Genomic DNA, 11,994 nt, shown 5'->3' with positions numbered 1-11,994 from the left:
TGAATAGAAGGGGAAGCTACAGAGTGCTGGTTCAAATCCCGAGAGCCCTGGCTGCAGTTTCCTGAGGAAGCTCACTTGCATGGCCCCACCTTACCATCTCCTCCAGAAAATCATTCTTCCCCTGCCTACCCTAGAAGGGGTCCATCCACATGGTGCAGTGGTTAGAGTAACACACGTAGAAGCTAGAGCACACTGGTTCCAGGGACCCCACCGTCAGATTCCCAAAAATGCTCTCCTGTCCATCTGTTGCAGTACACCTGCCTTCCCATCTTCTTCCAAAACAACCTCCTCCCTGCGACAGCACTATCAGGACCCCAGACAGATGCTACATTGGTTAGGGCAACAAGCCAGAGAGCATTGGGTGTAATCCTGCCAGGGCTCCCAGTGGGCAGCTTCCCCAGAAAGCTCCCCTCTCCATCACAAAATGCCTGCCTTGCCATTTCCTCCTGAAACAACCTCATCCCTGTGACAACAATAGCAGGGGCTCAGACACTTTATGCAGTGGTTATTTCAACAGAGGGGGAAGCCAGAAAGCACTGGTTTAAATCCCACCAGGGACCCCATTGATAATTTCCCAAGAAAGTTCACCTTTCTCTTGCATGGCCCCACCTCACTAGCACCTCCTGAAACAACCTCCTCCCCATGATAAACAGGCTAGAGGTCTAAACACTCGGTGTAGTGGTGTGGGGGGCAAACTGAAAAACCAAAGGTCAGTAGATCAATCCTCAAAGGGCCCCAACAGCAGACTCCCCATAAAACTCTCCCTCCTCCTCTTGCATGGCCCTGCCAGGAGCCTCACTTCCAAGAAGCCCCCCTGATTTCTGTTGCTTTCTTTACCTTTTTTGGCTTAGTATTTTTTTTCTCTTCCTAAGTCTCTCTCTGCTTTTTCTCTCTCCCCCCATCTTCTCTGCTTCTTCTCCCTCCCCTTCCTGTCATTTTTCCTTCTTGTTTGAGAGCTAAGGGTTAAAGCTGCAGTTGGAATGTTAAGGAATGTTGTTGCTGTTAGCCTGTAGTTTAAAATGATTTCACAGAACTAATTAGTTGCTTTTCACCCCCCCTCCCCGTCCCCCCCATCCCCCTGCCCTTGCAACTTTGTTTTTCTGAAATTTTAATGGAGGGAATTTTGGATACTTTTTGGATGTAAAATGTTTTTGATAAAGCACAGACTAAGGTAGCTGTGTTGCAAAGATTGTACTTGGTGGCTCAAGTTTTACAACCACAATATGCCACCTTAAGAATGCTGCTCAGTAAAAACAGTGGCTGATAAACACAGTAAAAGAATGGAAAGGTAGATTTTGTAAAAGTTAATACTACAAAAGTTAAAAACAATTAAACAGTTAAAAGTTGTGGAATTGTTAAAAGGTAATAGTTGTGAAAATGGTATAAGAGTAACAGTATTATACAAATATTTTGGCTTAATAATATTCAATAAGGTAAATCTATGTATAATTGGGTACAGTCACGTTGTGTAGAAACCTAATAGTTAAACAAATTACACAAAGAGGTCAGGTAGTGGCTACCACCATGTTTTGTCCCCAGGATCCTTTACAGCTATTCTGAAGGGAAATGGGCCCTTTTCCTGAAGGAATTGTCTGTAAACAATTAATTGTAAATAATGGCTGCGGGCGGCAGGCAGAGGACCAATCTGATTTAAATCATTGAATTACTGAACAATTGGTCAAATTTACAAAAGGGGTTTCCATTAAAATGTGACTGTTTCTAAATGTAGAAGATGGGAATATGGGTATAGTGTGTAAAAGAAATTAAAGCAGTGTAAAGGATGTTAAGCAAACATGGACAGCTAGTGTTGCTTGGCTTTGTTATTAATTTTTTTGGATACCTCCATAACAAGAGGACATAATTTTGGCAGGGGCTTCTTCAAGCGCTACGCTAATACCAGCATGGTTCCAGGAGGCTTCCTCAGGCCACCATGTCCACAGTATGTGGGCAGTGGGTTCCCATTTAACTATTAACATTGTGGGGAGCATTGCCAGCAGATCGAGGGAAGTGATTATTCCCCTCCATTTGGCACTGGTGAAGCGGCATTTGGAGTATTGTGTCCAATTTCGGGCGCCCCACTACAAAAAGGATGTGAACAAGTTGAAGAAAGTCCAGTGAAGGGCAACAAAAATTATTAGGGGGCTGGAGCACAAGACTTATGAGTAAAAGGCTGAGGGAACTAGGTTTGTTTAGTCTGCAAAAAAAAAAAAAAAAAAAAGAATGAGGGGGGATTTGATAGCAGCCTTTAACTACCTAAAAGGGGGTTCCAGGGAGGATGGAACTAGGCTGTTCTCAATGGTAGTAAATGACAGAACAAGGAGCAATGGTCTCAAGTTGCAATGGGGAAGGTCTAGATTATATATTAAAAAAAAGTTTTTCACTAGAAGGGTAGTAAAGCACTGGAATAAGTTACCTAGGGAGGTGGTGGAATCTCTATCTTTAGAGGTTTTTAAGCTGCAGCTTGACAAAGCCCTGGCTGGGATGATTTCGCTGAGGTTAGTCCTGCTTTGAGCAGGGGGTTGGACTAGATACCTCCTGAGGTCCCTTCCAACTCTATGATTCTATGATTCTGTGATCCTCTGGGGCTGTACAATTAATATGGCTAGTGGTCGGCTGTGGTTACATAGCCTGGGAACAGGAACAGTCCCTGTGTGATTGACCGCTCACAATGTGAAGCTGGGAAGGTCGGGGGGAGGGAGCAAGTAACACATTTCTGCTCAGATCTACAGTACTGGAATGTGGGTTGTTCCGTGCCGTAATGCACAACCTGGGAACCCCAATACTCTGAAGGCCTTCGGACATTTATTGTAAACACCCCATTCCGGACCAAGCGCGCAGTGTCCATACATCCAGAGTTTCTACCCCCAGTTCTGCTGCAAGCATTAGACTCATCGCTGTATCTCCAAGGTAAAGCTGTTCAGTGTACTACCAACATCGCCAACCAACTTCATCAAGCAATCTTCAACCTCACTGTGGAAACCCACGGGAGTCATTGGAGTGGGACTGCTCACCGTGACGGCACAAACAATGGTGCAGGCCACATTGAACTCTTTTCTCATACGCATGAACTCAGCCTCCCATGGACTAACTTTCACAGACTCACATGGAACAAAATAAACCATATTGGCAGGGGAATGTGATATATCTGTTTGTAAATGGAAATTCTTACAAATTGTTGGAGAGCTAAGGTATCTATTTGCCCAGTTATTGCAGTGGAAATCATCGGGCAGGGTGGGGGCGGTAATTCAGGCAATAATACTCTCGGTTTTGCTTGGAATTGGGAATCACAATTCCACAACAGTGCGGGGGAGTGGTGGTTAAGGGGAGGGATTACCCAAATTTTACTCTCCAACCCCCCGGGAATAGAGTATAAAGCCTCAAAGGGCATGTGGCTGCAGGAGGGAGGGGTAGGGTGTGTAAGGGGAGGGTGCAACATAATTTACCAGAGTAGGAAAAAATGCTGTGGGCAATTACAAACTCAGCAGGGGTTAATCTCCAAAAATGACGGGATGTTGTTAACTAGTTTTGAGAAGGGTGTGTTGGATGGCTGTCTGATCCGTCCCAGTCCGGACTCCGGGGAAGGCTACAGCACCTTCCTAAATGGGGAATAGCATCTCCGTATGAGTCATAGTCCAGCCCTCAGGCCGGGCGGACAGTCAAGCAGTCTATCGCCCCAACTCTCAGGCCAGGCGGGCGAGCAAACAGTCTATCACCCTGGCCCTCAGGCAGAATGGGAAAGCACATGGATCCGCTCTCTGGAGCGGTAGGGAGGAGGAGGCTCTCCCAGGGTGGCTAGGGAAGGGGGGAGGAGGACGCAGGCCCACCCATCTCCACTACATCCCAGCCCAGGTCCCTAGCAGTGGCAAAGGCATTTGCCACTGAGTCGGCGGGGCTCCCGCTGCAACACGCCAACGGGGTCCTTGCCCCAGACTCAGCCACTGTCTATGGCTGTCCCTGGGCCATTTCCTCCCCATATCCCCAGGTACCTGTCTCGTCAGGGTCCTCGGGATTGCTGTGATACGCGGTCTAGGGTAGGCTCGCCAGTCCCTCCTTGTCCACAGGTGGCAGGGCAGGGAGCTCCTCGGCGAGGGGCAGCTCCTCCAGGTCACAGGGCTCTTGGGATGGCTCGGTGTCAGGCAGCTCGTCCAAGTCCCGTCTGGCCTCAGGGGGTATCTCCCATCTGGGTTGCTCAGGGCTCTCAGTCTAGTCCAGGGGATCTGGTTGCTTGGTCCAGTCACCGTGGCCTGGTGGCTGGTCCAGCTACCCGTAGGCCTTACCCAGTCCCTAGGCCCTGAGGCAGGATTGGGGAATGGTCAGGGTCTCTGCTCTGGGAGGCGAGTGTCCCTGGGGTCGGGTGGGGTCGGGTCCGCTCCACTCCGCGCCAGCCTAGGCCTCAGCCGGCAGGGCAGCACATCTGCCTCCAGCGGCAGTCTCCTCCAGACTGAGCTCTGTCTTTTATACTGCCCCTTCCTGTAGGACCTCTGCCCCACTGTCACTGATTGGGCTGGCCGGGTGGTCCTATCACGGCCCGGCCTTTTGGTTGCTGGGCAGACTGGCCTGCCGACCCTATCACAGCCCGGCCTCTCCGTTGCTGGGCAGACTTGTCTGCTGGGCCTGTTTCAGTCCACTCAGGTCCAGACTCCGGGGAAGGCCACAGCACCTTTCTACAGGGTGGAACTCTACAGGAATCTGACTCAGCAGCTGAAGTCCAAGGCCTGGAACAAGCCCTGGGGTTGCTAACCAGAGGGGAAATATTGCAGGGATCTGAACTAAACTCCACTAACCACCTGCTGGAAATAGTTATTTTAACCCTTGGAACCTCACCAAAAGCCTTATGACAGATTTGGTGGGAAGTGTCAAAACTATTTTATGGGGAGAGGCTTGTGACCAGGTTCAGCAAACATTAACAAATCATTTTGTAAACCTCTTACAGAATGCCTGTTTGGGGGTATGGCCTTCTGGACTAGAGGGTACCAATGCAGCAAAGCAATTAAAAAGTTATTGGCCTTTCAGAGCCACCTGGCGAACAACCCTCGGGGAAAAGGAGTAGCTAGAGGGAGTTGGACCTCTGCCACCCTATTGCAAGCAGGTTTCGGAGGTGGGTGCAAATGGGAATGGACTCGAGAGCTGGTGTGGCAGGTGGGGTTGGACCAAACGACACATGGTTTCTGATTGGGCCAGAGGCATACTATCCACGGATGGGACTAATTTGGGCAGGACAGGGTAACACATGGGAGGGATGATCACAAGAACCACCACCATTACAATATATAGAACCGGAATAGGGAAATAAAATCTGCTGGGAGGAATCAGCCGTGCTCAATGGTCAGGGGCTAAAGGATGGAAGGTGTGTGGAATGGGTGGGGTTTAGACCAAGAAACTTTTCCCTGCAACTAGGAAATTCCAGCTATCAATCCGCATACCAGCCATAAAACAGCTTAATATAACAGGACACCCAACAATTCCAATGAACTGGACTAAGGCTGTACCAGAACCCTCTTGGATCAATTGGGACCGCCTGACACAGCTTTTGAAACAGCTCCACATCGAGCAACGCAGAACGCAGGTTTTGGAAGCCCAGGCCTTCCGAGGAACCAATGCGTTCCAACTACGCACTGAACTGCCTGCTGACTGTGCTTGGACTGATGTAGCCTGTGCCCTTCGAACAGGCTTAACTGACTCTCATTTGCTCCTCGATCGTATTACTCATGTTGTAAGAATATTAATCATATTAGTTGTTTTTTTAATTATGTTTATGGGATATTTAAAACTTTGCACCATCCTAGCCTCTCCCCAAAAGCCATACCTGTAATTTTAGGCATATTGTCCAGTCAGTAACCTGCCTCCCTCATCTCCCTGTAGCATGACCGGTGGATCAAGACATTGGGCCATCTGGAGCCAGGGCCTCCTGGACCAGTGCCCCACCAGCCAGTGTGAAGGAAGGATGGACACCTGGGCGTTTCTTTGAAAGAAAGTGGGGGCGTGTAGGAGAGTAAAGAGTTAAAAGCTGGACAAGTGGTCAGGCCTAAGCTACAGGGAGCGGGGTCAAGGTACAGGCAAACCTTGTTTCTGTTACTTGGTGTGAATTCTAGTTAGACTCTGTTATCTCTCTTCTTTTCCTCCCTTCCTGGCCATCTGTGCTGGGAATGAGGCTAATAAAATCACTATCCCCACTCCTGCGCAATGCCTTGGTGGGAAGAAAGCCTTATCTTCCTTCTCCCCCTGGCATACCTTTATTTCAAAGAATGTTAGTGTAAAATGTATAGGTTTTAAGGTGATGAGCCTGACCTCTGTATGGTAATCCTGTAAATAACAAACAGGGGAGGGTATAATTATATTCATTATTTAGTTGTTAATATTCATTTTATAGGTGTCAGTGTAACCAAGCAGTCTATGGGGAGTTGCTGGAAATGTATACATTTACATACTGTTACGGATAAAAGAATTGTAAAGTAACCCCCTTGTTGCTCACTTGCGGTGTTGAGGTGGAACAAGCAGGCAATAAAGGGTTCCGTCTCCCCAATCCACCCGAGGGACAACCTGTTTGGTTATTTCTAACAGTTTCCAATTTAACTCTTTTACCCGCAACACTGGTAACTTTGTGTAATGGTCCACGCTAGGTAGATTGCAGCGACCCTCCCTTTCTGTAACTCCTGATTTTTGAGTTCTTGTGGTTGTCAAGCTATCTTTGAGTTGTAGATGTGTGTTCATTATGCTGTGAAGAACAAAACTATAACCGGGTTCAAAAAAGAATCATATAAGTACTTCACAATCAGTCAATCAATGGCTATCAGTCAACATGATCAGGCATGCAACCTCCTGCCCTGGATGTTGCTAACCTTCAGATTGCCAGATGCTGGGAGTGAAAGGATGACAGGGGATGATCCATCAATGATTGCCTATTTTGTTCATTTCCTCTGACGCAGCTGCACTGGCCACTGTCTGACGACAGGATGCTGGGGTAGACTGACCAATGGTCTGACCCAGTATGGTCATTTTTCTGTTCAGCAAATATTTGAAAAGATTTTTGCCCTTGAGAAGGAGGTAATATGAGAGACTTGTGACCCATCTATGCCTAGGGTATAGGCTGCAAAAGGAGAATACATTCTCCAAAAACTGGTGGCTAACACAGAAGTTAAGAACCACCAGTCACAAACTGTGCTCCTGACTCCCCAAATTAGTTATGAAGAAGCCCTCAAAAGAAAAACATTTATTTCTGCACTGGGCAGCACAGAATGGGAAGGAGGTGAACATCCCACAGTGCTTGAAGGAACAGGTCCAAGACTATTTAGAAAGAAAGATTGGACATACACAAGTCCATGGGGCCAGATGCAGTGCACCCGAGGGTGCTGAGGGAGTTGGCTGATGTGATTTCAGAGCCATCTTTGAAAGCTCGTGGCAATTGGGGGAGGTCCCTGATGACTGGAAAAAAGCAAATATAGTGTCCATCTTCAAAAAAGGGAGGAAAGAGGATCCAGGGAGCTACAGACCAGTCACCCTCACCTCAATCCCTGGAAAAATCATGGAGCAGGTCCTCAAGGAATCCATTTTAAGGCATTTGGAAGAGAGGAAGGTGATCAGGAATGGTCAACACAGATTCACCAAGGGAAAGTCATGCCTGACCAACCTGATTGCTTTCTACGAAGAGGTGACTGGCTCTGTGGATGTGGGGAAAGCGGTGGACATGATATACCTTGACTTTAGCAAAGCTTTTGATATAGTCTCTTACAGTATTCTTATCAGCAAGTTAAAGAAGTGTGGGTTGGATGAATGGACTATAAAATGGATAGAGAACTGGCTAGAGCATAGGGCTCAACGAGTAGTGATCAATGGCTCCATGACTGGCATTGACTGGCAGCCGGTCACAAGCAGAATGCCCCAGGGGTAGGTGCTGGGGCCGATTTTGTTCAACATCTTCATTAATGATCTACAGCAGTGGTTCTTAACCTTTCCAAACTACTGTACCCCTGAAGCCTGAGTCCCACCCCCACGGGGCTGAGGCATGTAACTTAGTTTCATGGCGCCCCTGTGACTCCAGGCAATTGCCTTTCTTGCCACCCCCAATACCAGCTCTGCACTTGCGACCCCTCTAAAATCCCAGGTTAAGAAACATTGATCTAGAGGATGGGGTGGATTGTACCCTCAGCAAGTTTGCAGATGACACTAATCTAGGGGGACTGGTAGATACCCTGGAAGGTAGGGATAGAGTACAGAAGGACCTAAGCAAATTGGAAGATTGGGCCAAAAGAAATCTGATGAGCTTCAACAAGGTCCTGCACTTTGGACGGAAGAATCCCAAACACAGCTACAGACTGGGGACCGATGAGCTAGGCAGCAGTTCTGCAGAAAAGGACCAGGGGGTTACAGTGGATAAGAAGCTGGATATGAGTCAGCAGTGTGCCCTGGTTGCCAAGAAGGCTAATGGCATATTAGACGCATTAGTAGGAGCATTGCCAGCAGATTGAAGGAAATGATTATTCCCCTCTATTCAGCACTGGTGAGGCCTCATTTGGAGTACTGTGTCGAGTTCTTGGCCCCCCACTACAGAAAGGATGTGGACAAATTGGAGAGAGTCCAGTGGAGGGAAACAAAAATGATTAGGGGGCTGGAGCACAAGACTTATGAGGAGAGACTGAGGGAACTAGGTTTGTTTAGTCTGCAGAAAAGAAAAATGAGGGGGGATTTGATAGCAGGCTTTAACTACCTGAAAGGTGGTTCCAGGGAGGATGGAGCTAGGCTGTTCTCAGTGGTGGCAGACGACAGAACAAGGAGCAATGGTCTCAAATTGCAGTGGGGGAGATCTAGGTTGGACATTAGGAAAAAGATTTTCACTAGGAGGGTGGTGAAGCACTGGAATGGGTTACCTAGAGAGGTGGTGGAATCTCCATCTTTAGAGGTTTTTAAGCTGCGGCTTGACAAAACCCTCGCTGGGATTATTTAGCTGAGGTTAGTCCTGCTTTGAGCAGGGGGTTGGACTTGATGACCTCCTGAGGTCCCTTCCAACTCTATGATTCTATGATGCTATTGCATTTTATTGCATTTATTTATTTATTGCATATTAAATACATATATTGCATTTCAATCTCTAACTCCCAATCAGCGAGTAGGTCCAGTAAAGAGATAGTTAATTTAAATCTGTAAAATTCCCTTTACCAAAATCTTCTCACAATCTCCAAAGGCTCAGACACATTAACAGATCAATATTAGTTCTTCTTCGAGTGCTTGCTCATGTCCATTCTGAATTAGGTGTGTGTGCACCACATGCACTGGTGCTGGACGTTTTTCCCCTACTGGTATCCGTAGGGTCGGCACTAGTGCCCCCTGCAGCAGCACACATATATGCACCCATATATAGGGTACTGCTGGCCCCTCCTCCCTTCCAGTTCCTTCTTACCACCTGTGATGGTGCTGGAACACTATCTTGCTCTCACAAGTCCTAGTATTCCTAGTGGTTTTTACCTGCTTTCTAGTGTATATAGTTGGTAGTTAATATTTAGAAGTTAATTAGTTAGTACGTTTTACCCAGGGTTGGGGCATGCCCCAGTCCCCGGGGTTTAAACACTGCTTCATGCAAGAAGCTATGCTGTTGAGTGACCCACACCAGAGCTGTTTAAAGTGTTTGAGGGATGTTGATTCCGGACACTTTATGATCAGTGTGGATACCAGTGAGACACGGTATGCCCGATTTGCAGATCAATAAGGTTTAATGTGCAAGGTTTTCTATAAATATACTAGTTAGATACAAAGCCTAAAATTAACTACAATATATCATACTCACTAAGCCTGGAGAGCTAAGCAGTTACTCAGAAGGCTGTATACAGGAACAACTTTCTTCAGGGGCCCGCCAGGGAGTCAGTGGATCCTCTGGTCCAACCGGCAGCACCTCCCGCGGAGTCAGGTGTTGATGGAGCGCCCCCCTTTGTCTAAGTGGTGAGTGACTACTTATACCCTTCCATAAACAACCTTCACCTAATTATCTCTCTCTCATTATCATATATGCTAATTACCTACATTGGGTTTCCATCCTTAACTACATTCCATTCTCACCATAATAACTGGGGTTGTCAAAACACCTGGTGATAGGAGGGGTGGAGTAAATATATGCCCCTTGGCAATAAAACAGTGTACCCTCCCAGATGTTCAAGGATAACTTCTTGTTCCCATCACTGTTATCTATGTGCAGCTGCAAGCATACAATATCTGTATTTTGTCTTATTATGTGCCATACTATGCAGAAACTGAGACATCTATAAGGTTATTCAGTCTCTGCCAACTGGAAGATGTCATGCTACAGGGGTCAGAATAGCCAAGCAAGCAACTGAAGCTATGCCAGGCCTGTAGAACAGTGGTCAAGCAACTCAAATTGTACTGAGCCTCCAACAGGGGAAGCTCACATTCAAGAGAAATGCAAGATCTGTAAGGGGTTTCACTCCCGGATCAAGAAGGACCAGGACATTTGACTTAAGACCCTTCTGATGGAGTTGGCACTCAGACCAGAGTCATAGCCAAGCTTGGATTTGATACTGAGCACCACAGCATCAACCAGGAATGCTCCCCTGGCGTTGGCGTCCTCCCAGCCCCCTTCAATATCGCCAGTGCCAAAGAAGCAGAAGACACATGCCAAGAAAGAGCCAAAGTTGGCTAAGAAAAGTTTGGGGACTGCTGGGAAACCTGATTTGACCCCCAAGGGTATTTTTGCCCATGTGGGCATTGAGCCTGACATCCTCACTGACGACTCTGGGGAGTGTCAGAGGTCCGTGTCAATTGTTGGTACTCACCCATACCTGAGGCGTTCGAGGCGATGAAGGACCTCTTGGTCATGCTGGTGCTGCCTACACCGCAGGAGGGTAGGCTAGCGCACTGAGGAACGGACACCCCAGTGGGAGATCTGTCAAAGGGGAAGCCGGCACTGGTATTGCCGCAGTGCCCCCCACATCAACAGGACGCCATTCACTAGTCCCATAGTGATCCCCAGAGTCTCAGCACTGATCCCCAGAACTGCACTGAGAGAGGTCGGGGTCATGCCTCCGGTCACTGGACGATAGGTGCAGATCCCCAGAGCATCGGTACCGGTCCGCAGAGTGCCGGCATCGATCCTCAGAACGCTGTCGTTCTCCAAGCCTTGACACTGCTTGCCTAGCTCCTGCCGCAGGTCACTGGAGCCCTGGCACCACTCGAGTCCTTATAAAAAGCCTAAAGACAAAACATAGTCGAGGTACAGCCAGCGCTCAGGTTCTTGGCACCGCTCCCCAACGCTGGAGCTCTGGCGTTCAAGAAGTGATGCAGCCCCAGGGAATACCTCCTCAGACTCGGGGGAGGAGGTTGTCATTCTCCCAAAGGGACAGGCTCCTAAACAACCCACTGGGTTCCCCATGTTGCCTCAGATGGGTGTGTGGCCGCAGGGACAGTGGACGGTGGAAGACATCCCTCAAGGTCTGAGGGGAAGAGGTTTCTACTCCCGTTACTTTTTGATCCTGAAAGCAAAAGGGGGACTGAGACCCATGCTGGACCTATGTGCCCTAATAAGTTTCTCAAAAAGTCAAAGTTTTATATGGTCACCCTGGCAGCCATCATCCCCTCTCTGGATCTGGGAGACTGGTATGCCACCCTTGATCTAAAGGACACCTATTTGCATATTGCTATTATCCTGGGCCACAGGAGGTTCCTGTAGTTCATGGTGGGCAAACAGCACTACCAGTTCGCCGTCCTTCCATTTGGCCTTTCCATCGTACCGCGCGTATTCACCATGTGCATGGCGGTAGTGGAGGCCCACCTCAGGTGCAAAGGAGTACGGGTTTTTCCTTACCTGGATGACTGGCTCATCCGGGGTCAGTTGAGAGAGCAGGTCCAACACAGCATCAAGATTGAAAGGGACACCTGCCGGCCATTGGGCCTGCTGATAAAAGAACAAAAATCTATACTTACACCAGTCCAGAGGATAGAGTTCATAGGAGCAGTCCTAGACTGACTGTACTTATGTGGTCCAGTGCCCCA

The sequence above is a fragment of the Emydura macquarii genome, unplaced genomic scaffold (genome assembly GCF_026122565.2).
Source record: "Emydura macquarii macquarii isolate MOO-44397 ecotype Brisbane River unplaced genomic scaffold, CSIRO-AGI_Emac_v2 contig_3113, whole genome shotgun sequence".
NCBI classification, from domain to species: domain Eukaryota; kingdom Metazoa; phylum Chordata; order Testudines; family Chelidae; genus Emydura; species Emydura macquarii.
This window is presented reverse-complemented; position numbering follows the sequence as displayed.